The 27,865-nt window shown below is 37.6% G+C and overlaps 1 long non-coding RNA gene across 1 annotated transcript in view; it reads left to right on the forward strand.

The window, feature by feature from the left end:
• Nucleotides 1-27,865, forward strand: part of LOC123379235 — a 251,028-nt gene that overhangs the window by 220,413 nt on the left and 2,750 nt on the right. The gene's annotated exons all lie outside the window — the stretch shown is intronic.

The raw sequence follows: 27,865 nt of genomic DNA on the forward strand, positions 1-27,865 counted from the left end.
TTTTTTTTTTTTTTTTTTGGAATTTTCTTTCCTTGACCCAGAAATATAAGAGGCTCTTGATTCTTTTCTCTTTTCCCTGGGTAAACTTATCCCATCTCAACATTGGTGCATAGGGAGAATGAAATTTTGATGCCCTAATTGTCCATTCTGTGTCATGACTTAACTTTTCTTCTATGCATTTGGAATGCTGCCAGCTTTGAACCATCTTTGGGAGAATTGAGAAAGTGGTCACTCAAATAATTTTCTTTAAGATTTAATTCCCCCATGGAATTCAGGCTGAGGAAGGTAACTCTCCAAAATCTCTCTGGTCCAGACCACTGAATACACATTTTCCACCCATTTCCTGAACAGACCAGAGCCCTTCAAACTTGTCATTTTTCTCCCAAAAGCTTTCTCTTCATGCTTATGCTTAGAGATGTACAACCGTCCAATCACTTGCTCAAGAAGTTCAGGAGGAATTCTGACCTTTTTCTCCCTGAAACTTGAAGAGATTAGGTCTCAAATCAGCTGCCTTCTGTTCTGTCTCACTGGCAACATTTAGCTCTTTATTACATTTTATTTGGATTGTTATCAGAGGGAAATAGCCTATACCTATATTTCTCGCTACATGATATATCACCTAACCATCACCACCATCTTCAATTTATACTTCAAGATTGTCAAAAGGAAATCTTCTGAATGTAAATAAAATCTGTGTTCACTTGGTTCAATCTCGGCTCATTCACTGGCATGGCATACAAAGTTTTCTACCAGCCAGCCCAGGTTAACTTCCCTAAGCCCCTAGTACAGTCTGTCTTCTCCTCCTGTTAGACTACTTGAAGTTCTTTGAATGCATAACATTTTGTTTTTCATAGCTTTTATGTTTGCTGTTACCCTTTCCTAAATGCCATTTACCTCTTTATCTATCTGGTGAACATGACCTTTCTTTCATTATTTAATTTAAATTCACCATTCTTGTTAAAATACTTTGATCCCCCAACTGGGGGGGTATTGAGTAGAGTGTCTGGAACATAAAACATTCTTAATAAGTATTAAAATTTAAATATATTATTTTTAAATGGGAGTATAATTGGCATATAACATATTGGTTTTAGGTACACAACAAATATACAGTTGACCCTTGAACAATGTGAGAGTTTGGGGCACTGATAAAATCTGTATGTAACTTGGACTCCCCGCACCCCCCCCCAAATTTAACTACCAGTAGCCTACTATTGACCAGAAGCCTTATCAATAACAAACAGTCAAATAGTCAATTGGCATATATTTTGTATGGTAGCTGTATTTTATACTCTATCCTTACAATAAAGTAAGCTAGGGGAAAAAATGTTTTTGAAATCATAAGGAAGAGAAATACATTGACAGTCCTGTAGTGTATCAAAAAAAAAATGTGTCTATAAGTGAGCGTGCCCAGTTTAAACCCATGTTGTTCAAGGGTCAGCTGTATTGTGAACTGACCACCACAATAAGTCTAGTTAAATATTTTATGAAAAATACATGTTACATTATGATTATGCTATTGAAGATGGAATTCAGGCTCTGGATATCAGGTTGTCCCAACATAATTCTAGGTTTCTTCCAATCCAAGATTCTACAGTTCCGTGATTTATTTTGAACTGTTTAGAAAAATCTAATATTAATCCCATTTCTATTTTCCTTCAGTTAATATGGCAAAAATACATTAAAGCCTCAACAATATTTCTCAATTGACTAGGCTGGAATTAATATTGCAATCCTAACTCTAAGACTGTAATGTCATATTGACATTTCAAAAAATACATCTTTTAGCTCACTGGCACCTCAATGGAATTCTTTATCCATGAAGGTTCCTCATTTATTTTGTGCCCTGTATAAGGCATATTTTATAGGATGTAAACATTAAATCACATTTTATTACTTCCCTACCTAGCCCTATGGTCTATTTTAAGTTTGAACAATTCCAAGCCAATGGTCTTGCCTTACCTTATAGAGGAAGAATCCTGGAAAAGAAAAATCTCTAATTTTTCCATCAAAATGTGTCCTTAAATCTCTCTCTACCCTACCACAGTGCTCTGTGTTTTTACTTTCCTCTTTCCCTCTCCCTCTCTGCTGACATTAGCATAAAAATGTGCTACCCTAACTAAGCAGTCTGTTAACTGATAAGCTATCAAAAAATCATCTGTTATTTTTATAGCTCAAAGGCAGATGCCATTTCAAGAACTAGAGTTGAATGAGTAGGGTTTGTTAGTGCTTTTTAGATTCATCATTGTAAACTTGAGGTATTTTAAAATGGAATGATTGGAAGCTTGAAATATTATCCCATGAGCAATCAAGCTTTAGAATTTTGTTAGCCTTAAATTTTTGTCTGCATAAAATCATTTCATATCACATTGTATCATAAAGAATCTTGGTTGTTGTCTAATGTTTGTATGGAAAATCCTGCATCAAATCAGACCATTGTAATTATCCAGGAAAACTCAGATCAGAACATCCCCTTCTGGTCCAGCAGGGGCCCCTTTTGCCATGAGATGCTTTTCAAAGAGTCTCCAAAACAGCAAACATGTGCTTGGTAAACAATTGTGTTCTCAGGTTGCTTTTTGGAATTACTTTGGGCATAATAAGGTGGCAAGCGGGTCTGCTCCAGGTCCCAGGCCTCAAGACTCCCAGGATTGCTCTTGGAGGCTTGGATTAGAAGTCAATTTGAATAAAAGGATTATTTAAAAACCAGGGAACCTGGCCTGCCAAGATTTGTCACTGTTATAAACTGCTTTTGTATCACAGGAGCTAGTCACCCATTTTAAGATCACCCATTTACAGAAAAAAAAAGTCACGATTTACAGAAAAGGAAAAGAAATCCACAAATGGTGGAGAGACAGATGACCCATTTAATACCACAGATACCAGAGCAGTGAACATGACAGTGGGTCAAGATGAATGTATTATTATGCTCCAATATATTTTATATTGTGCAATCCTCCAAAAGTGCCTTGAGGGATTGAAATTTGATTTACTGACTGGTGAACTATTTGAAGTATATGATCTCAACAGCTCTTAAATTCTAGCCATTGTTATCATAATCAATACATAATTTTCACAAATAGCCAACATCTTATAGAGGGTAAACCAAGTAAGTGTGTGTGTGTGTGTGTGTGTGTGTGTGTGTGTGTGTGTATGATCATTAGGTCATTATTTTTAAATAATATATTATACAAGTATTAAATGAATACATACTTGTAAAACTTCGAACAGGACAGAAATATATTGAGTAAAAAGATATTCTCTCCATCTCCACATACTCAAAAACTAAATACCATTAATAATTTAATATATATCCTTTGAGGTCTTTTACCATGCATTCATAGTGTATCTATCTTTCTATCTGCCTATCTAAGTGCCTGCCCAGCTATCCATGTGGAGTTTTAGACATAATACAATTTTATTTCCTTTATTTTGTTTTTAGGGAGACATTGTTTCATATGCACCCAAGATTCAGGAATTAAACTGCCTGAATTCAAAATCTTTAACTTTCAGGGTGCCTGAGTGACTCAGTTGGTTAAGCATCCGACTTTGGCTCAGGTCATGATCTCATGGTTTGTTGAGTTCGAGCCCTGCCTCGGGCTCTGTGCTGACAGCTCAGAGCCTGAAGCCTGCTCCAGATTCTGTGTCTTCCTCCTCCCCTACTCGCACTCTGTCTCTCTCAAAAATAAATAAACATTAAAACAAAAATTTTAAAAAATAAAATAAAAAACACAAAATCTTTAGCCTTCCACAAGTCATTTGACTTCTCTGTGCCTCAGTTCCCTCATACTTAAAATATGTGTAATAATAGTACTCACCTCAAGTAATTTTTGTGAGAAATGTATGTGGGTTCCACAGTTCTGAATATTTCACATATTGTACACATGAAATGCTCCTAATTATCCTTAGCACATAGTAAACATTACATTATGTTATTATTATTTTTTACTCCAACATCTTCTTTTTGCTTAATAATATATCTAATATGTCAGGCACCTGGGTGGCTCAGTGGGTTAAGTATCTGACTTTGGCTTGGGTCATGATCTCTTGGTTTGTGAGTTTGAGCCCCGCATTGGACTATTTGCTAACAGTGCAGAGCCTGCTTCAGATTCTCTGTTTCCCTCTCTCTCTCTGCCCCTCCCCCACTCATGCTTGCTGTCTCTCTCTCTCTCTCTCTCTCTCTCTCTCTCTCTCTGTCTCTCTCTCTCTCAAAAATAAACATTAAAATACACACACACACACACACACACACACACACACATCTTTCCAGATCACTCCTTAAAGATCTATCATATTCATTTTATTTTTTCTTTTATTTATTTAATTTTTTTAGAGAGAGCACACACACACACCTGTGCATGCATACTGGTGAGGGGCAGAGGGAGAAGAGAGAATCTTAAGCAGTCTCCACACCTAGCATGGAGCCAGATGTGGGGATCCATCTCACCCCCCTGGGATCATTACCTGGGCCAAAATCAAGAGTTGGACACTTAACCAACTGAGCCATCCAGGAACCCCTATCATATTCACCTCAAATACTGCATGGTATTCTAGACTCTGGAAGTAATTTATTTATTCCCCTATAGAGGAAATTTTAGTTCTTTCCTTTTCTTTTCTTCTCTTTTCTTCTTGTTTTATTTTTTTTTTGCAATTAGCATAATGTAATGAGCATCTCCGTGTGTGTGTGTATGTGCACACATGTGCATGTATCTGCATTTATGTGTCTGTTTATAGCACAGATTCTTAGAATTGCTAGATCAAATGTTATCCACATTAATAAAATTTTAGAAACCCCCAGATAGTCCTCTAAAATGCTACAGAAATGTGCATTTGCACCAACAATGACTACAAACATCTTTACCACCTCCCTTAAATTCTGCACTGTAACCAAATCATTCCTTACAACTTCTGTAAAGTTGAAAATTTTTTTTTTAATTACAGTGGTCTCAGTGGCACAGTTTGGCATTCCCAACCAAATAGAATGTTACAACTTTCAAATTTCCATGTAATCTGATGGGCAAAAAAAAAAAAATAGTAATTTTTTTTTCTTTCTAATTTTGTATTTCCCTTATTAATGATGAGGTTGGGTATCTTTTCATGGATCATGTTTATTTATGTTTTGCTTTTTCTTTAAATTGATGATTTTAATGATCTAATATATTATAGATGTTAATCATTTGAATCATGTGTGTGAAATAATTCACCCTGTTCTTTTACCTGCTTTTTAATTTAATGTGCTTTTTGTTATAAAAGCTTTAAATTTTAATGTTTTTAAAAATACAGTATTATTTTTAATGGCTTCTGCATTTTGTGTTCTATTGTGAGATAACGGAATATGTGTGTGTATATATATATGTCTCTGTCCCTGGTTTCTGGTACAGAACTCTTAAAACCCTTGTAAATTCCTAAGTGATAAGAACACTGGGAGCCTCTATTGTTCTAATATTGACTTTGACCCCATCCCTGACACAAGGCTCCTAAAAACATGTGAATTCCTAAGTGGTAAGAATTCTAGGAGCACTTTTTTGTTCTAGTGAGATGACTCTGGCTGGGCTCCTGGATGGGGGCTGGTCCCCCAAAAGACCAAGTCATAATTAGAAGTTTGAAATTTTCAGCCTTACCCTCTCATCCTCCAGAAAGGAGGAGGAGCTGGAAATGGAGTTCATAATTGGTCATGCAATGAGGATGGCTCCATGAAATCCCAATAAGATGGAGTTCAGAGAGCTTTAAGGTTGGTAAATTCACAAGAGAAGGATGATACACCCCAACTCCATGGGGATAGAAGCTCCTGTATTAGAGAACTTCACAGACTTTGTCCTATGTATCTCTTTATCTGACTGTTCATCTGTATTCTTTATTACATACTTTAGTAAATTGGTAAATGTGTGTTTCCCTGAGTTCTGTGAGCCACTCAAGCAAACTAATTGAACACAAGCAGTGGTGGAGGGTCATTGGGCACTCCCATCTATAGCCCATAGGTCAGAAGCACAGGTGATAGCCTGGCTTACTACTGGCATCTGCAGCAGGGATGGGGGCACTGGGCAGTCTGTGGGACTGAGTCCATACCTGGGACATCTGACACTGTCTTCAGGTAGTATCAGATGGAGTTAAATTGTAGGACACTCAGCTGATGATGTAGAGAATTGCTTGATGTGGGGAAGAACCCCAACATGTTTGGTGACCATCATTGTCATAAGTGAAGTGTTCTCTGTGAGTAGTAAAGGAAATACACAGTAGAGAAACACAATGGGAAGAACTGGGTTTTTCCTTTACATAGGTGTAACATATATTAATCCTTTTTATTTTTGGTAAGTTTTAAATCTATAACTCTTGACTCCACCTGAAATCCATGTTTCTGTAAGAGAAAGCATGAGGTTTTTTGGTGTGAGACAGAAATCTGTTTTACATCCCCCATATAAAGAGCCATGTCTAATACTACTTATTAAGCAGTCTATCTTTCCCCTAATTATTTAAAATGATATCATATCACATACTAAATACACATAAACAAGGAGTGTAATTCTTCTCTATTCTGTTTTATTAGTGATTATCTATTCTTGTGCCAATACCACACGTTTAAAAAAAAATTAATGTTTCTTTTTGAGAGAGACAGAATGTGAGTGGGGAAGGGGCAGAGAGTGAGGGACAGAGAGACACAGAATCCGAAGCAAGCTTCAGGCTCTGAGCTGTGAGCACAGAGCCCGACACGGAGCTCGAACTCACAAACCATAAGATCGTGACCTGAACCGAAGTCAGATGCTCAACCGACTAAACCACCCAGGTGACCCAATACCACATGTTTTTAATTAAAATAGCTTTATAGTATATTTTATTACCTGTCAGAGCATTATCATTATTACTCTTTTTTTTTTTTTTGAAAATCTTTTCAGCTGTGTCCATGCATAATCTCTTCCAAATTAACTTAATAATCAATTTACCAAGCTCTGTAAAACCAAATTGGAATTCTGATCAGAACTGTGTTAAATTTATAGATTAATTTAGTTTATTTTTTTTTAATCTTAGGTTCATTTGAATTATTCCATTCAGGTACATGTTATCCATTTTCTTCTGTTCTTCCTATTTTCTTTCTAACCTATTATCTTAGTTCATTTGAATTTGGCTTTACCTACCCTGGAACATGGTATTTATTTCGGTTTCCATCTATTGCATAGTATGTTCCTCATGATCATTTTGTAATTTTCATTATGAAATAATAACAATAATAATGATAAACTAACCCAGCAATAGCACTTACTTTTTGCCAGCCACTTTACCATCAGCTTTACATGGATTCACTTATTGAATCCATTCAGTAACTCTGAAGTAGTTATAATCTGCACTTTTAACACATGAGGAGACAGAGGGGCATCTGGAAATTTGCCCAGGGTCATAGAGCTAGAAAGCAGTGGAGCCAGGATTCACATCCTGGCAGTCTGGCTCTAGCATCTTTGTCCTTAAGGACTATTCAGATATTTTATGATTATATTTCTTATATGATGATACTTTGTATTGCAAGTGATACTGTGATCTTTTTTCCTGTTAATTTTCTAGTTGCTTATTGATTATATAGAGAGAAAGGTTAATTTTTGGCAAGGTCTTGTATTATAAACATAGCTACTAGAGACAGTTTTAAATATCAAATATGCTACTGCTTTACGTCCAAAATTAAGCAAAGTGTCAGTCAGTGGATGCTTAGTTTTACCTCCAACTCACCAGTGGAATGACCATGTTGCACCCAGTCACTGGTATCTTTTGGAGTTCATCAAAAAAATTAAAATGGAGTCTTCTTTCTTACTGTGTCTTCTAAGGAATAAAGGGACCCTTCACTCATTTATCAAACCTTTATTGAACATGATGGAAGCTGTGCTCATTGTAGCATATGGACAAGGCGAATGTGAAATATGATTGCAAATTGATAGTTTGTCAGTAATGAGGGTTTTTTAAAAGTCAGTATTGAAAATAATTATGCTATTTACATAGATATTTGTTGATCCTGTATTTGAGTTAAAGCAACACTTTTTAAAAAATTATTATGGATAGGGGCGCCTGGGTGGCGCAGTCGGTTAAGTGTCCGACTTCAGCCAGGTCAGGATCTCGCGGTCCGGGAGTTCGAGACCCGCGTCAGGCTCTGGGCTGATGGCTCAGAGCCTGGAGCCTGTTTCCGATTCTGTGTCTCCCTCTCTCTCTGCCCCTCCCCCGTTTATGCTCGGTCTTTCTCTGTCCCAAAAACAAATGTTGAAAAAAAAATTATTATGGATAAAACTAGGTGGTTTGCAACTACATGACATAACATGGGGAAAGGGTCATCCATGATTTTTCCTGTCCTACCTGTATCTGTTATTCTCTTTCTCTTATCCTATACCTGTCCCTAAGTTTTCATTTTACTTAGAACACTTTTCTACCCAGTGAAAACCTTAAGCAAGCAACGTGACTTCCAGTAAAACAAACAAACAAAGCCAGGGGGTGACATCCAGGAGATGATGGAATAGGAAGCCTTGGACCCTCCATCCTCACACGAAAACACCAATTTAACAATACATGGATCAACTTCCTCTGGGGGAAATCCAGGAAACAGTTAGGAGGTCCCTGAATCCCAGATACATCCAGGTACATCAGGTATCCAGGTACACTGACGCTGGCAGGAACATGTGTGGCACTCACCCACCACAGTCCTTCCCCCAAGCTCAGTGTGGCACAAATGTGACAAAACTCCCAGCTCCTGGTTTCACCATAGAGAGGGAAAGAGAAGACTAAAACCTAAGTCTAACATGAAGGCTTTTCTGGGAGCTGCCCAAGGACCAGACGGAATCTAAGCACCAGGTTGGAGGCTGCTAAGTGTAAAGGCAAAGATTTGTGCTGCTTTCATTTACACACAGTAGTTCTTCCTTCCGGGTCAGCATGGAGCGAGTAGGAGAAAACCCCCAACATCCAGCTTCTCCCTCAGGAGACTTAAAGTTGGAGCATTCATCCAACATTTCAGATTTGCCAGGGACTGCCTATGAGACTGGTTTCTATTTTACCTGCTTCAGAGCATTGATGGAACTTGGCATACTCTATGCCCCGGGGGCTACTGAGAACAAAAGAGCTCATGGTGGCCCCAGAGAACCTATAGTCCTGCAAACACCCAAGGGGAGCAAAAGATTACACGCTCTTGAAAAGAGAAACTGGAAAAATTTTCTCAATAGGAATTTAAATGTACTAGCCCAGAGAGGATATGTGCACAAAAAAAGGTTTGAGAAGCCCCAAGAATCTCTAATGGGGCTGATTGGTGAAGGTCTTTGCTTATACAGACTATACACTTGGAGAGGAGGCTGTTTTTTATGTGTGATCACAAAACAAAGTTAGAAAGCAGATTTAGAAAATAGGGAAACATGGCCCAATAAACAGAACAAAATAAATAACCAGAAGTAGTCTCTAGAGAGATAGAGGTATATGAATTACCTGACAAAGAATTCAAATTAACCATTATAAAGATGCTCAACCAGCTCAGCAAAATGGTGCATGAACAAACTGAGAATATTGATGGAGAGATAGAAAATATAAAAAAGAGCCAAGCAAAAATTTTCAAGCTGAAGAATATTCAAATTGAATTGAAATTGAATGAGAACATTCAATAGAGAAGTTGAACAGCAAAAGAATGAATCCATGAACTTGAGGAGAGTCCATTTGAAATTATCCAGTCAGAGGAGCAAAAGGTAAAAGAAGAATGAAAAGGAGTGATGAATCTCCTAAGAGATTCATGGGACACTGTCATGAAATAAAATAATATATATATTATAGGAATCTTGGAAATGAGAGAGAGAAAGAGCACAGAAAGCTTATTGAAGAAATTATGCCCCCCAGATTTGCCAGCCTAGGAAAGGAAATAGACGTCCAAAATTCAAGAAGCTCAAAAGGTTAAAATCAGAGTAAATCCAAAGAAGTCAATAATGAAACACATTGTAATCAAACTATCAAAAGTTAAAGAGAGTATTTTGAAAGCAGGGAGAGAAAAGAAACATACAAGGGGTACCCATAAGATTATAAGCAGATTTCTCAGCAGAAATCTTGCAGGCCAGGAGGGAGTGGAAGGATATTTTCAAACTGGTGGAACAAACAAACAAACAAACATGCCACCCAAAAACTATGCCTGGGGGGCTCAGTGGGTTAAGTGTCAGACTCTTGATTTTGGTGCAGGGCATGATCCCAGGGTGGAGGGATTGAGCCCCACATTGGGCTCCCCGCTGAGCATGGAGCCTGCTTGAGATTCTTTCCTCCTGTCCCTCTCCCCCTCTCACACATGCATAGTCTCTCCCTTTCTCTCTGTCAAAAAAAAAAAAAAAAAAAAAAAAAGTATGTCTGGAAAAACTGTCCTTCAAAAATGAAATGGAAATAAAGATTTTAGGGACGCCTGGGTGGCTCAGTAGGTTAAGTGTCTGACTTCACCTCAGGTCATGATCTCATGGTTTGTGAGTTTGATCCCCACATGGGGCTCTGTGATGACAGCTCAGAGCCTGGAGCCTGTTTCAGATTCTGTGTCTCCCTCTCTCTCTCTCTCTGCCCCTCCCCCCACTCATGCTTTGTCTCTCTCTGTTTCTCAAGGGTGAAGAAACATTAAAAAAAAAAAAAAAAGACTTTACTGGATGGGCAAAAGCTGAGGGGATTCATCATCACTAGACCTACCTTACAAGAAATTCAAAGAGAGGGTCCTCCAAGTTGAAATAAAACAACACTAGACAGCAACACAAAGCCCATGAAAGTATGGAAAGCTTGTTGGAGAGGGCAAATACACAGAATACTGTGATGGGAGTGTGGAAATAACTTTAGTTCTGGTATGGAAGTTAAAAGGCAAAAGTATAAAAGACAACTGTAAATATAAACGTATGCTAATGGGTACACAATATAAAAAATGTATTTTGTGAAAGTGTGAGGGAGGAGAAGTAGAGGAGTAGAGTTTTTATATGTGATTTGATATCAACTCAAAATAGATTATTATAACTACAGCCTATTTTATGTGAGGAATTAGAAAAAGAAGAACAAATTTATCCCAAAGTTAGCAGAAGGTAGAAAATAATGAAAAACAGAGAAGAAATAAAATAGAGAATAGAAAAACAATTAAAAATCAGCAGAAATAAGAATCAGCTTTTTTTAAATCTCAACAAAACTGACAAACCTTTGGCTAGACTAAAAAAAAAAAAAAGACTCAAAATTAGAAGGAGGAGGCATTACGACTGATGCCACAGAAAAGAAAAAGATTATAAGAGACTACTGTAATTATACAACAACAATTTGGATAACCTAGAACAAATGAATAAATTTCTAGAAACATTCAACCACCACGACTGGAAATCTGAATAGAACTATAAAAGTAGGGAGATTGAATCAGTAATCAAAAATCTCCCAACAATAACAACAAAATTCCCCAAACCAGATGGCTTCCCTGGAGAATTCTACCAAACATTTTATCAAACATTACCAAAACTCTTCCAAAAGATCAAAGAAGAGAGAGTATTTGCAAACTCATTTTATGAGGCCATCAACAATCTCATACCAAAGCCAGAAAAAGACAACATAAGAAAAGAAAAAGTACAGGCCATTTCCCTGATAAACATAGATGCAAAAGTCTTCAAGAAAATATCAGCAAACAGAATCCAACAGCACATTAAAAGGATCATAAACCATCACCAAGGGGACTTATCACTTGGATTCAAAGATGGTTCAACATAAGAACATCAATCCCATGAATGGATCTGTATACTAAAAACTATAAAACATTGATGAAAGAAATTGAGAAGGCACAAATAAATAGAAAGATATTCTGAGTTCATGGATTGGAAGAATTAATATTGTTAAAATATCCATACTTCCCAAAGGAATATACACTTTAAATGCAATCCCTATCAGAATCCCAATGACATTTGTCACAAAAATAGAAAAGAAAATACTAAAATTCTTACAGGACCACAAAAGATCTTGAATAGCCAAAGTAATCTTAAGAAAGAAGAGACAGAGGAAACACATTTCCTGATTTCAAATTATATTACAAAACCACAGTAATCAAAATAGTATGGTAATGGTATCAAAACATACACATAGACCAAAAGAACAGGATAGAAAGCCTAGCAATAAGTTAACACATATATGGTCAATTAATTTATGACAAAGGAACCAAGAATATACAATAGGGAAAGAATAGTCTCTTCCATAAATAGTGTTGGGAGAATCAGATATCCACATGCAAAAGAATGAAACTGGACCCTTACCTTATTCAATACATAAGAAGTAACCAGAAATAAATTAAAGATTTAAGTGTAGGACAAAATATGAGACTCATAGAAGAAAAATCTCCTTGACATTGGCTTGCCTTGGCATTGATCTTTTAGATATGATACCAAAAGCCCAGGCAACCAAAGCAAACTAAGTGATTCCATCAAACTCAAAGTCTTCTGCACAGTAAAGGAAACAATCAACAAAATGAAAAGACAACCCGTGAATCAGGAGAAAATATTTGCAAACCATATATCTGATAAGGGGTTCATATTCAAAATATATAAGGAATTCATATGACTCAAAACCAAAAATATAAATAATTCAATTTAAAAAGTGAGTAAAGGACTTAAGTAGACATTTTTTCTCCAAAGAAGATGTGCAAATGGCCGATAGATATATGAGAAGATGGACAACATCACTAATCCTTAAGGAAATGCAAATCAAAACCATAAGGAGATATCATCTTATTAGATGGGCCATTATAAAACAAAAACAAAACCAAAAAAACAAAAATAACAAGTGTTGGTGAGGATGTGAGGAAACTGGAACTATTCCACACTGTTAGTAGGAATGTAAAATGGTGCAGCCACTATGGAAAGCAGTATGGAGATTCCCTCAAAAAACAAATAAAACAAAACAACAATAACAAAACTGCCTTATGACGCAGCAATCCTACTTCTGGGTATTTATCCAAAAGAGTTGAAAATAGGTTCTTGAAGAAATATTTGAGCTCCTATGTTCATTACATCATCATTAACAATATCCAAGAGGTACAAGCAACCTGAATGTCCACTGACAGATGAATTGATAATGAAAATATTGTGTATATGTACAATATAATATAATTCATCCTTTAAAAAGAAGAAAATTCTGTTACATGGTACAACATGGATAAACATTAAGGATATTGTGCTAAGTGAAATAAACTAGTCCTAGAAGGATAAATACTACATGATTCTATGTATAAGAGGTATCTAAAATAGTGAAACTCACAGAAGCAAAAAGTAGAATGGTGCTTTCCAGGGACTGGGGAGGAGAGAAATGAGGAGTCACTGTCCAATAGGTATTGAGGTTCAGTCATGCAAAATTAAAAAGTTCTAGAAATCTGTAGAACAATGTGCATATAGTTAATAATACTATGCTATATGCTGAAACATTTATCAAGAGTATACAACTCATATAGTGTGGTTTTTTTACCACACACACAAAAAATGAAAAGCCCATGCTGATTTGCATGGGCATTTCTGTATTCTTTCCTTTTTAACAATAGCAGAGTTGTCTGGTTTCAGTGGTTTCTTGCTAAGTGATTGGCAAACTACTACCATGGGCCAAATTCAGTCTGCCATCTATTTTTGTAAATAATCTTTTACTGGAACACGGCCAGGCCCAATTATTTATATATTGTCTGTGGTCACTTTTGTGCTACAGTGAGAGCTGCATAGGTGTGACTGAGAACCTGTGGCCCACAAAACCTAAACTATTTGCTATCTGTCCTTTTACGGGAGAAGTTTGCCAACTTGTGTTCTAGATGGTGGGGAATTTCTTTAACAAATCTTGCTTAGTCCTATTTACAGCTAAGCATGTGTATGTTCAATAACTGTGGGTCATGACGGTACTGCTGCTACTGATGATAACATTGAAATGTAAACTCTATAATTCTTTGAACATGTAAAATTAATATGAAGAATTAGTATAGAATTTCAAAACTGGACTGAAATTCTGTCTCATCTGTTCCAATGGACAGGGGAAATGAGACACAGCAGAGCAAATTCTGATAGTTATTACTGTAATACAAACCACTCCAAAACATAGTGGCTTAAACCAGCAACTGCCTATTATTTCTTGAGTCTATGGGTTCACTTAGCAGATCTGTTCTCTGGCTGGCCTCTGGTGATATCAACTAGCCTTGCTCAAGCATTTACAATGAGCTAGTGACTTGGCTAGCAGCTGGCTGGGCAGGGCTGGCCTCAATTTAGTGACTTAGCTCTCTTCCAAATGCCTCTCCTATTCCTTCCGCGGGGTGGCCTGGACATACTTTCATGACAATGGGAAGTCAGAAGGTTCCTGAGACACAATGGACATGTACTTTTTTAAGCATTTGTTTTTATCAACTTTGCTAGTGTTCACTGACCAAAGTAAGTCCTATGACAGACCCCAGAGTCTGTGTGAGCCCAAGGGATATGGATACTGGGAATTATGAAAAAGTAGGACCACTGGTATGATCAGTTACACTGAATAACTCATGCTAAACCAGAGTATTTTAGCAGCTGCCATGCCTCTCCTAAGCTCTTTCTATCACACCAAATAATTATTATTAATGTTGTTTATTACATAAGTGAAAGCATTCTGTTGTAGATAAAAAAAATAGTAAACAGAGTTTAAGTTGGTTGATCATAATCATACACACCATTCTTCAAACAGATATACAACATAAGGTGGTTAGCAAAAGCATGAGTAAGGCAGTGGTCACCTCAGGGCAGATCTGTTTTTTTCTGTAACTCTCTCACTACCTCCCCCTTAGCACACACTATACTATTTCAGAATATTAAGGGGGAAAAAAAGATAATATATTTAAAAGTGAACTCATTCTCTTAAGCTTCAAATAAGGTATCTTAATGGGCACTAAAAAGGAAATAATTTTTTACTTATGTATACATTGGCATTTTTCCATAAAGAATTGGTATGGTGCTTATATAATAAAGAATAACATTAATCAATGAATCAGTCCATCTTTTCCATGAAGTCTCGAATCCGATATAAAGGAAATGCATGAAGCTGAGGCTATTTTTGTGTTACACATATTTGAGACTTAATAAGATAAAAGATAAAGACCAAATAACTTTAATTTTCAAATATTTGCTGACCTAGGGTACAGAAGTGATTTACAGAAGGTAAAACAGCAGATACCCTGTACGATACATGCTTTTATTTATTTCAGCGCATATTAGTTGAGCAGTTGCTAAGCATCTAGACACACACACACACACACACACACATACAGTATGTCATTGATCTTTCTTTTGCACACTCACTAGTTGGTTGTTTTGCTGTTCACTTTGATTAGTACTAGCGCAAAATTCAGTGGAAAGCACAAAACTTAAAAATGCCATTGGACACAGTGCATTCAGATTCCGTTCGCAGCAGAACCATAACTTTGTTCTGGGAGATGTGGATGGTTAGGGGTTTAGTATTAGCAGTGTGTGAACTAGTCCAGTGTGTAGACTTTGGAATTAACTGGCCCGTTTTGGAATTCTTATTCTGTTAACTCCTAAGTGTATGACCGTGGACAAGTACCTTGACTTCACCAAGCTTTCATATGAAGAGCCTAGTGTGCTCTGTCAGTGACCCATAAGCATGATTGCTTATTAAGTTTCTAAAACAAACAGCACTAGGATTTATTGAGCACTTTCTTTGTGTCAGATATTGATCCAGGTGTTAGGATCCAAATAATGATGATAGCTAATAGATTTTGACCGATATCTCTCAATTTTGCCAGTAAGCAAAATTCCTAATCTGAAACTTTTGGAGTCAGATATGATTCAGAATTCAAAGTTTTTAAGATACTAAAACAGCACCGTAACATTTATAGAATATATAACATCCCTAGAGCGTCTGAGGCAACGTCCCTAATCAAACACATTAACTTTCCTGTACTGAAATACGTGAATAGTTACATTAAATGAGATTAAGTCTCTAAATACTTTCACATTAGTTTAGGCCATCAAATGGGTTTATTTTGAATTTCAGAATTGTGAATAAGGGATTTTGTCCCACTTGATTTAAAAAAATTTTTTAATGTTTATTTATTTTTGAGACAGAGAGAGACAGAGCATGAATGGGGGAGGGTCAGAGAGAGGGAGACACAGAATCTGAAACAGGCTCCAGGCTCTGAGCTGTCAGCACAGAGCCTGATGCGGGGCTCGAACCCACGGACCGCGAGATCATGACCTGAGCTGAGGTTGGCCGCTTAACCGACTGAGACACCCAGGCGCCCCGATTTTGTCCCACTTTAACCTATGAAGTTGGTACCATTATTTATTCTTGCCACTTCCGGTTTTAGGAAATTGAGGCGTAATGAGGTTAAATAACTTATCCAATTGTACCCAGCTACAAAGAAGCAAACCAAGGTAATGTGGCTCCAGAATAACTCTCTGAACTAAATGATGTCAGCGATAAAGAAGCTGGAGACAATCAGAGTCCACCGGAAGGGACATGCAGTTGACAGGCATGGCACACAGCAGGAAGAGAGGTGCCAGGGGTGCCCAGGGTGTGTGGGAACCACAGGAAGGTGCAGATGACCCTCAGGGGTGGTGGGGCGTGGCCCACAACCCCAGAACAAACAGGACCTCTGTAGCTCTTAGGTAGCTACCAGTCTAAACGTTAATTTACAATCTACAGTTTCTTGTGGTATGAGGTTTGCAGCGGTAGAATCTTGACTTCTAAAAGATACCCTATTTGTTTTAAACAAAACCTGGATTTCCATTGCTAAGGAAAGCTGGCCAGAAAACCCAAGGCATTTGAGGGCAGCCAAGTTAAATATTGTATCTCTTTTTAAGAAGTTAATCCCCCTGGGTCTTTGACCTTTGTTCTTTGCTCCCAAAGGCAGCGACATATGCTGTTTATCTTGCCAAAAATAGTTAAAAGTCATCTAGGAGCTCTCTGCTGAGTGGGCCAACCGGCTTTGACCTTTCTGACTAGACCAACTCCTGTTACGTTAACCTCTGACTTCAGTCCTCTTAATGGCAATATTCCCCAGCACTGTAATTTCCCTCCCACTGTGTTCTCTCAGGCAAATATTTACTACTGAGGTTTCACAATTTATTTTTCAAACAAAGTGGCAGGGACCACCCCATGCCACCACATCCTCATTTCATATTAGAACCCATCATTGCCGAGATATAATTTTACCAGAACAAATGTGCTTTAGGGACTTTTGACATGAGATGAAGGCTCGACTTCCTATCAAAACCAAAACCGGGCCCTTGTCAGCGTCGAGATGGATATAAACAAGAAATGCAAGCCTGTAATTGGTGATGGAAATCAGATAAGACCTCTTTGAATACAACCATTGATACAAAAATGTGAACTCGAATTACCTTTGATTAAGTCACTTAAGAAAATAAAGCCGGGGCGGGTTTAAAAGAGATTCTGAACACGCTTGTGAACAAGATCTTGTAGTTTCCAGCCTCTCAAAGGCAAGCTGAAGAAAATTAAAGTCAGAACCCAAGGCTTATGAAATGACACAGAACTCAGAATAGACCTCCCCGCAATCTTCAACAATCCGTAGGTCTCAAATATGGTAGAAGTCCAGTGATGATTCCTTTGGAAGCTGCAGCGGGTTCTTTCTATGCAACGGACATCCAACTCTCTATGGAGTCAACATTCGTACTTAACTTTTTGTGAGCTCTGAGAAATTGAGCCCAACCAGTGACTAACAAGTTAACAAACAACTTCTACTTAGCTGCCTGGTGTGAATTATTCAGTGATCCTCTTAATAAAAATTGTTCAACAATCCTCTTTATCCCTGATGAGTTCTTGTACAGAAGGACAGCCTGTTCTAACCTTGGACATCTAACTCTAGAAGAAATAAAATTCAAAAGGATGAAGTTATTTTCTGCTCCGTTTTTTACTTTTTGCTTGAAGCTTCCCAGGTTTGGCCACTATGCACAATTCCTTAAAGCTAATTTTCTCATGTATTGACATGGCAGAAGTAATAATAGAATATTATATATTTTATTTGGTTAAAAATGTTCTAAGCTATGTTCCGATGCCAAAAAGGAGTTGGTGGCATTTCTTTAATAATTATCTAAAATGCTTAAGAAAGGAGGCGGATATAGATGTAAATAGAACTGTATTTTAAATCATTAGGCTTTATCAGTTAACAAACATGTAGGCAAATATAGGAAGAAAATAAATATACCATATGAAAACATGTTTTAGGTTCTTTGGATTTTTTAGCATGTGAGTATTGCTTTCTATCATTATGTTATAAAAGCCAGATCTTATTATCTCATTTGGGCTCTATCTTAGAAAAAATGGGAACATTCTACAATACATATGTAACCTTTCAAAGTCTGCTTCAGGCTTCATAGACAATACCACATAAAAATCTTACATATTTAAAAAAGAAAGAAAAAAAGAAAATGACAGTATCTTTTAACAGATGGCAATGCAACAAGTTGAAATTTTGATACTCTGTATTATATTTAGAGTGTTACTTTAAAAATAGTAAATGCTCCATTACCTACCCTGGCTATTTTTAGTCCCAACTTGTAGCCTAAGTTATTCTATATTTATAGTTATTATTAAAAAATAATTATATGGTATGCTTCAACCCACCCACATATCATATTTATGGAATAATTTTCTATCAGGATAAAATTACATTTCCACAAAGTAGTGATGTGAGGACAATTTTTGTGGGGCAGCACACAACATTCCACGTTAGAATGTCCTCCAAAATACATAGGAAAGCATTACGCGAGCTCCTTTTTTTATACATAACTGTGAGCATTGGTGTAAGGAAACACATATGCAAATAAAATTAGATTCTCTAAATAATAAAGTATACTTGTCTAGAGAGAGATAAATATTAAAATTCTTTTTCTTTCTTTTCTTTCTTTTCTTTCTTTCTTTCTTTCTTTCTTTCTTTCTTTCTTTCTTTTCTTTTTTTTTCTTTTCTTTCTTTTCCTTCCTTCCTTCCTTCCTTCCTTCCTTCCTTCCTTCCTTCCTTCCTTCCTTCTTTCCAATCAGAGGCATTATGAAGCCATTATATCACAACCTTCCAATTTTCTTGGGGCTGCTGTTGACACCCCTGAAGAAGTACCAGGAGAAAGGATGGGAAAGAGAAAGTATTTAATTTGGCATTTATTTCTTTATGTAGCTTCTTAGTGGAACTAAATGGTAACTGTAGTGTTAGCCCCGTCCCCACTTTGTCACACCTGTGCTGAAGGGACCAGTAAAGCTAACATAAAACCATTGCTGGGCTACCTGTTTGCCACATTTTCCTTACAAAATAGGGTGAGTTATGAACATGTGAAGGGCATCCATTCCCCAGTATAGAGTTCAAATGAGGCATGGGGAAAATACGGGTGTTATGTTACAAATCTCATTAAAATAGATGGGTTTCTTTATAAAAACGGTGAATAAGTAAGCCTGTAATAATTCGATTTTAAAATTAAACCTGTAATAATTAAACCTGTAATAATTTTTAGGGGAAGTTGTTTTTTTAATGGAAATATCTTTTTTTTTCCTTTTAAACAAGAGCCCTGGCTGTGCTCTTAATGACCACAATAATGACAGTTACCTGGAATATAAGCAGTGTCATGTGTGACTTTATCACACTTACATATCTGCAAGTCTATTCCACATAAAAAAGTAGAAAATCTCTAGGAATTGTAATATTTCCAAACCAAACAGTCAAAACAAGTTTCCTCCTGATTATTTTTTATAAGACCTATTTACAAGAGAAAGATATCTTTAGAACAGCCCACTGAAATATAGCTCCATGCACAACTGAACTCCAATTGGTCCCTTTGTACAGATAAAACTAAGACCCCTTTTTTTCTCTCTTTCTCCAAATCGTTATTGTATTTGTGCTGAAGGACTGATTGTGGGAAAATTGCATTCTCTACCATAAAAAAGAAAAAGAAAATATAATAAAACAGTAATTGGTCAATGACGATTGAAGCAACAATTTTACGGTGCGAGTCAGACACGCATCGTGACTGATCTTTGTACTTTTCTCAAGGTACAGTGCTTTCCATAAAACAAGTCCTACTTGATAAAGTTCTTATTTTACACCAGGTCCCTTTATCTTGGCGTATGCAATTCTATAAGTTACGTAGGCTATTAAAGTTCCTTTTTTTTGTTCTATAGTACTGCCATCAATAAAAGGTCACTCATAGCATACGTGAACGTAGACTATTTTAGAAATAGAAGAATAAAACGTTCATTCCATAGGTTTCAGTATTGAGGCTATCAAGGCATGTGTGTGACCAGTGAGAAGATCTGGGTCATGGGAGGGACTTGTTAGCAAACTCATGTCTAAACTTAGCCAACTCAGACAAAGCTGGTGAGGTTCAGCCAATATCCAGGGATTTTGCCATTGAATTTATATCTCTGATTACTCTTCTTATGAGTCTTTCAGAAATTATTCAGAAATGGATTAGATTACTTTTTATTTACAAGACATCCCTATGGCATTTTAAATTTCACCCTGGTATCCTCTTTATTGGCTTTTCTCCTTAAGAAAGAACAGAATGCATTCATGTTAAAAGGTGGGGTACAAAACATGGAGATTTTTTTAACGTTTATTTATTTTTGAGAGAGACAGAGACAGAATGCGAGTGGATTAGGGCAGAGAGAGAGGGAGGGACAGAATCTGAATCAGGCTGCAGGCTCCGAGCTGTCAGCACAGAGCCCGACATGGGGCTCGAACTCACAAGCTGTGAGATCATGACCTGAGCTGAAGTTGGACGCTAAACTGACTGAGCCACCCACCCAGGCGCCCCAAAACATGAAGATTGTAAAATGAGGTTTGAGGAACTGCTAATCTCAAAAATTCCTCCTTTTTAGGCTTCCAGCATTAAAACAGACAAGTAATCAGAAAATATGTAATTAGTTGACACATTTACTGTGAGAAATTACCACAGAAGAAATGTAACTAGTGGCTAAATTTCTCATATTTTTGAGAATGAGAAACATTGAAAATAAGTTTATCTTAGGAAGAAGAGCACCATGAATTCATTGTCATTTCCTCTTACAGCATTGTTTTGCATGTGATAAGTATGTAATCGATTCTTAATACTTTGCAAGTAATAGCATTTTCATTCTCACTGCTTTGTTTTATGCAGCTTTTAAGTAATGCGGTTACTTTCATTTTGATCCTTTGAGCATTTACTCAGAAAACATGTATTGATATGTACTAGGTGAATAATGTAGTATCTAAAAAGGCAGGTTCTGTAGTTGCCTGAGTTCAAATCCTAGCCCTTCTACTTACTAGCTGCAGGGTCTTGGACAACTTATTTAATCTCTTTGTTGCTCATTTGACAGTACTAGTACTTATTCCACAGGAATTAAATGAGATAATATGTGCAAAGCACATAACACAGTACAAGGCACATAGTAAGCACTCACTAATAGTAGCATTTATCATCAGGACTCAGATTGACATTATTGATGAGGTGATCATCTCTAGGGCATTGTAATAGGTTCACTAGAAGCTATAAGGAAGAGTTAGAGCCTTTAATTTCAAGCAACTCAAAGACATGTAAATCGTGTTGCAATCATGGGCCGACTGATAAAACAGTTGCTGAAGAATGAATAACTAGAGAGTACTTAAGGAAGATATGTCTTGAGGGCCTATGTACATGAAAAATCCTAAGCAAAGGTGAGCTGTAAAAGGTTTGAAAGCACACTTCATTTATATTTTATATTTATAATTCAGGCGGCAGTGTAGAGAATGTACCAAATGGGAAGGGAAGAAGAGGCTAGTTGGGTGTTGAAAATATATTAGAACCATCTAAGAGAGAGCGAGTGGAGATCTAGTATACGGAAGACATTAAAGAACTGGATAGACATGAAGTGACCAACTGAGTCTGAGGAATAATTTAAAGACAATTCTTAGATTTTGGCTTATGATTTTGCTCTTCACTGAATTAGAAGAAGCATGGATATAAGGGCAAAATGTGAATTTCTGTTTGTACTTAGGGGTCAATATTCATTGACTGTGAAAGAGATCAAAGACAGGAGCGAGGGAGATAGAGACCCAAAGTATTAGATGATAAGTTCTTTACATTAATTACCTCACTTAATCCCTTGGTAATCTTGCAAGGCTCCCATTTTCAGATAATAAAATCCAAGGTGCCCATGACGCTAAGCTGTGGTCTTAACCACGATCTTATATTGTTCTGCATTAAACTTGAGGCAGTTGGAAAAATGAGTTTGAAACTGAAGAAAACAGTTAGAACTAGTAATATAAATGCCTACATGAATGTGTAAAATCACCCATAAGTTTGTGGTAAAAAGAGAAAAATAACCAGGAGTGAAGCCTGAGTAACAATACCATTCAGCAGGAGGGTCCAACAGTAGTTGCTGATAGAAAGAAAAAGAAGGAGAAGTCAGGGACGTAGAAGAGCCAGGGACCCATGTTGGGAAGACAAAGGCAAGGAGGAAGGGGAGATGTGGATCATGGGAGCACATGAGAAGGAAGAGAGAACAGGCAAGTTTGGCAAGTAGTTCATTTGTAGAGCAAAGGAGTATGAAGCCCAATTACAGTAGATGGAGGACAAGGCAAGGCTGAGGAAACAGAGTCTGTGAGTGTAGATAACTCTGGGATGAGGTTTGGCAGGAGGAGAGGGAGAAAATGTGACAGTGGTTTGAGGGAGTCACTGAGTACAGCACAGAAAAAGCTAACTGACCTCATATGTGCCAAGAATTCTCCCCTGATTTAGAGATTTTATATCACCTAATCCCCATAGCAACCTAAAAAGTGAGTATTATTACCTCCATCTTAAAAATGAGGTAACTGAAATTCAGTGATTGCATTAAATCATTTAACCAAGATCATCTAGGTGGGAAAAGTTGCGAATGAGGGCAGCCTTTGCCGAGGAAGTGGCTTGTCTCTGTTTCTCAAAGATTAGGATTTTTGGCAAGTGGAGATGAGGGGAGAGGATACTTCACAGGGAAGGAAGAACATGAGTAAAGCCAGAGGTGGTAAAGAAAGAGGGTTCAGCCTGGCACCACTGGCATGAGGGGCACACTGAGACAGGCTGGATGCCACGTTGAGAAGCAGAAGGGTGGGTGAACAATGTCACTGTAGAAAGGCCAGGGCAAGTTTTTTTTTTTTTTTTTTTTTTGAGTAAAGAGAGAGCAATGAGGTCATGCTTTAGAAAATAATGTAAAATTTTCTTTCTTTGAAAAACAAGTAAAAACTCAAGCCATTAAAAAATTTAAATCACCCATCTAAAACAATCTTTGAAACAGGAAAGCATATCAAAGTGTAGTTATAGCATATTGAAAAAATAATTATGGCAATAACATTATGCATTAGGTTGAACCATATGAAATGGTCGTTTTTGTTATGTCAAAAATTGTCAACCATTGATGTCAACTTCAGACGGTTCAACCTAAGATTTCTTGCTAGTTACAATCAGAGAAAATGCCAGTTTTAAATACTTTTATTGTTCAACAAGACAGAACTAACCTACCATTAAATTCAAGGAACTAAAAAGACAGCGAAGATACACCTGAGTATGACGATCACAATCAAAAGTAGTGAATTTTTTAAAAGGAGAAAAGGTAGAATTTGTTAGTAAAGCCAAGAAATTGGTTCTCTATCAAATAGACAGAGACTCTGTCAAGAGACTCTCTGGCAAGACAAATGGAGGAAAAAAGAAAAGAAATGCAAACACAAATACACGTAGGTTGAGAGTTAGGAGGGTGGCTTCTGATGGTAGGTAGAGGGGATGGAATTGCACACTGCCATACTGCTCCGTGGGACTTTGAACAAAACTGTCTCAGTATTTGGGGATCTACTATTATCTTTTATTTATCGGAGGAGAAAAATACAGCCATCATAACAAATGCCTTAGCTTTCTCATCTCAAAATGAGAAAATGTCAGCATCCACATCCTAGAACTGTTACGAGGATTAAATAACGTCAGGTGTGTACAGTGGTTAAGCATGTTGCCCTGCAAATAGTATTATCACTATTACAATTACTAATATGTTTATTAATATGGGGAAGAAAGAGGGGGGATATCATCAGAGATAGGAACATTTAAACCTTTAAATACCTGCCACGTATACCTCTAATCTAAAGACATTCAATCTCAATGAAATGGATATTTCCAATAAAATCAAAAATGCCAAAGCAATATAAAAATTATATTCGTTATGGTAGAAGAAATGTTTAAACTGGTCAGTGATTTGCAAAATATTTATCAAGCCAGAATGGTTTCATCAGCAAATTTTTTGAAATCTTCGAGAAACACTCAGGGAACAATGAAGTCCTGTTACAGTTGAGCTGTTTCAGGATATAAATAAAGAATAAACGGCTTCCCAAATCCTTTTTCATAGTTAACATAACTCTAATCTCAAATCTAAAAATAATAGCATAAAAATGAAAACAATGAACAAGTTTAATTTCTAATAGATGCAGAATTCTTTTTTTAAATAAAGTTTATTTATTTATTTTGAGAGAGAGAGAGAGAGAGGGAGGGAGGGAGGGAGGGATGGAAAGAGGGAGAATTCCAAGCAGGCTCTGCACTGTCAGTGCAGAGCCTAATGTGGGGCTCAAACTCACGAACAATGAGCTGAAGTCAGACACTTAACCGACTGAGCCACCCAGGGGCCCCTAGATGTAGAATTCCTAAGTTAAAGTACAATAAAGGAATATTAGCAGGAGTTATTCTAGGACTTAAAGGATGTGTTAATATAAATCACGGATAAAAAGGGAAAAAAAAACACAGCTTTGTGGTCAGATTAGCAAAGGCATGTCTGATTTGTTAGTATTTCTGTCCCTTTCCTGCTTGTCTATGGATATTAAAATATTTCCCTTTGGCTGTATGGGAACATTCGTGCTCTCATCCCACTGTATCCTAATGCCATCTCCTTTTTCACCCTTTTGGCTTTCTTTATTCTGGAGTTCTTTTTATCAGTGTCACACATCTGAAAAACTTTCAGTCTGGTTCATATTAAGAGCAGAAGCTTATCCAAGCCCTGTGGTCCTTCCCTACAAAGCCTGCAGAGCCCCAAAGCAAACCGTTCGTGGCACAATATTTTCTGTCTTTAACATTCCTGCTGTAAGTGGTAAGTGAAAGCAAGCTGATACATTAGAGACAATGAAGGAGGTACCTGGGAAGACAGGTGCATCACTCAGAGTCCCTGCAGTATACAAATGACGCATTCGCACCGGGTAATTTGAGGAGACTTTAAGAGGGGTTTACACATCATGTGAACAAGTTAAAATTACATGAACAAATTCAAGGAAATGATCAAGGAATAGGTTAGTATTCCTGGTAATAACAAGCCTCTGTACTTGAAGGATTAAGGGAAGGGAGTTGAATACTGTACTGAGTTGAATAGTATCCCCCGAGAATTCATGTCTGCCTGACACGCCCTTTAAATCCTGACATTTGGAACTAGAGTCTTTGAAGATATAATGCAGTTAAGATGAGGTCTTCCTGGGCCCTACTTCGATGACTAGTGTCTTCTGAAGAGGGAAGTTTAGACACCATGTGAAGGCAGTGTGAGGACAGAGACAGACATTGCAATGATGCATCACCACACCAAGGAGTGCTGGCGACCATCAGAAGCTAGAAGAGGCAAGCAAGGAATCTACCGAGAGTCTCAGAGAGAGTGGCCTTGCCAACCCTATGACTTTTTACTTCTAGACTCCAGAACTGGAAAAGAATGAAGTTTGTTAGTTTAAGCCACCCAATGTGTGGTACTTTGTTACAGCAACCAGAGCAAGCTAAGACAGATACCAAAGACAAGATAGAGGGCAAACAGAATCTGTCCAGATGGCAGAGGAGTGGTAACAATGAGAAATAGACAGTGTTGGCTGGAGTCTTCTTCAGCGTTCATTGAGCCATCTGTCTCTCTTCGACTGACTGACTCTTAGAAGTACTGACCATTCAACTCAGGACAATTCAGGACCTCCGGCTTCCTCAGGATTGCTGTGCTCTGGCCAGTCACCAGGCTGGGCAGTAGCTGGGGCGAGGGGATAGTAAATCAGTCTGGAGGGTGCTCATACTTCTTCAAGAAAAGAAAAGAGGTGTCCCAGAATGCAGATGGTATGCTAGTGCTGGTGAAACAAACAAACAAAACAAACAAAACATGCTGTTCCATAAACGAAGGGAGAACATACCAAAAAGATGCTGCCTGATGGAAGAATTGTACTTGAAATACTAAGAAAAAACTGGAAGATGGGAGACAGAGCCTGAGACTGAGAGGGTGCCCCACAAACGTGTGCTCTGCGCATTTGCGGCTGGCTGACTTGCTGAATGAATGAATGAAGGGCTTACATAAACTACTCTTGCCCAGTCTTTTTTTTTTTTTAGATTTTTTTAAATGTTTATTTGAGAGAGAGAGAGAGAGAGAGAGAGAGAGAGAGAGAGAGAGCGAGCATGAGCGGGAGAGAGGCAGAGAGAGAGGGAGACAGAATCCGAAGCAGGCTCCAGGCTCTGAGCTGTCAGCACAGAGCCCAAGGCGGGGCTCAAACCCGTGAACCTTGAGATCATGACCTGAGCCAAAGCTGGACGCCTCACTGACTGAGCCATCCAGGTGTCCTGTACTCTTCCCCAGTCTTGAACACCAATTCTGCGACAGAGTTCTATGTAAAATAATAATAATAATTAAAAAATTAAAAAAAGTTCACCTAATTCTGTTTCCCTAATAAAAGAGACTTTTGATCATGCTTGGTTAAGAACTTTATTCTCGTCTAGAGTTAAAATGAACCAGAAATTTTATTCTAGTCCAGAGCCAAAATGTCAAAGAATAAATTCTCTTACTCACTCAGACAATTTAACCTTTAAACTGTTTCAGTTGTTTAAATTATTTTACTTTAAGAATTTTACTTTAAAAAGCACCTTAAGTTCTTAGGGGAAATGAATATTTACTTTTCAAAAATTAATTATAATGACTCGAGCTGCATCACTTCCACTTATTGTTTGATTTAACAGTGTCCAAAAAAGTACTTAGGACCCCAGAACTGGTGCATCCTCCTGGCCTGACCTGTCTTTTGAGAGCGCTCTAAAGGCTAGAAAAGGTTTCCCTTGGGAAATCTGTTTCTCTGAAGAGCAACCTGGCAGCCGGCCCTTTGCATCTCTTATCTCTGCAAGTCCTGTACTTACCCTGGCACACAGTAGGTGCCTGGTAAATATGCAATGAGTTGAATCAGACTAATTTGATGCATGGATCTTCAGAAGAAGCTGCTTTCCTTTTACCACTGTCTCTGCTTTCAGCCTTTAAACTCAAAACTTAAAGGGCAAAACATATAAATATATGCAAAGCTACTTGTGTTTTCATTTTGCTAAAGGTATTTATATCATAAGGCATTTAGAGTCATCTGCAGTGCTTTGTGAGACATTTAACTGGTACTGCCTTGGTTTCTCACTAATTAAAAATCAAGTTATTAGAATATAAATCTACTGGCAGCAGATTTCGGCAAGCACAGCACAGACACGGTATCAAATAGAGGGAGGGGTCGGTGTTAAGTTTTATGACTTTGACATGCGGAAAATGACTTCCTCATTAAGAAAACATCTTGCCTCCAAGTGCGGTGGCTAGTCTCAGGGGTCCTAGGACCCATAAAGTAATTACTCTGATGGCATGTTTTTATTATTATTTTTGTGTAAAAATAGCTCATGTTTCTAAATGTCCGTGGCTAAGCTAGAGGAAAAAAAAAAAAAAAAAAAAAGCATTACCAACACAACCGTGTAAGAGTAGTGTGCGGCGGGCTGCGGGCTGTATGCAGCATATGCACGAAACAGATGAGCAATGAGCAGAGACTCCCACCCTGCTCACCAGAAAGAGGAAAAGACCGTGATCAGTGGTGAGGTACAGGTTACGTTGGCCCCTAGAGCGAGCTGCGATGTGGCTTACCAAGCAGTGC

Source organism: Felis catus, chromosome C1, assembly GCF_018350175.1.
Source record: "Felis catus isolate Fca126 chromosome C1, F.catus_Fca126_mat1.0, whole genome shotgun sequence".
NCBI classification, from domain to species: Eukaryota; Metazoa; Chordata; class Mammalia; order Carnivora; family Felidae; genus Felis; species Felis catus.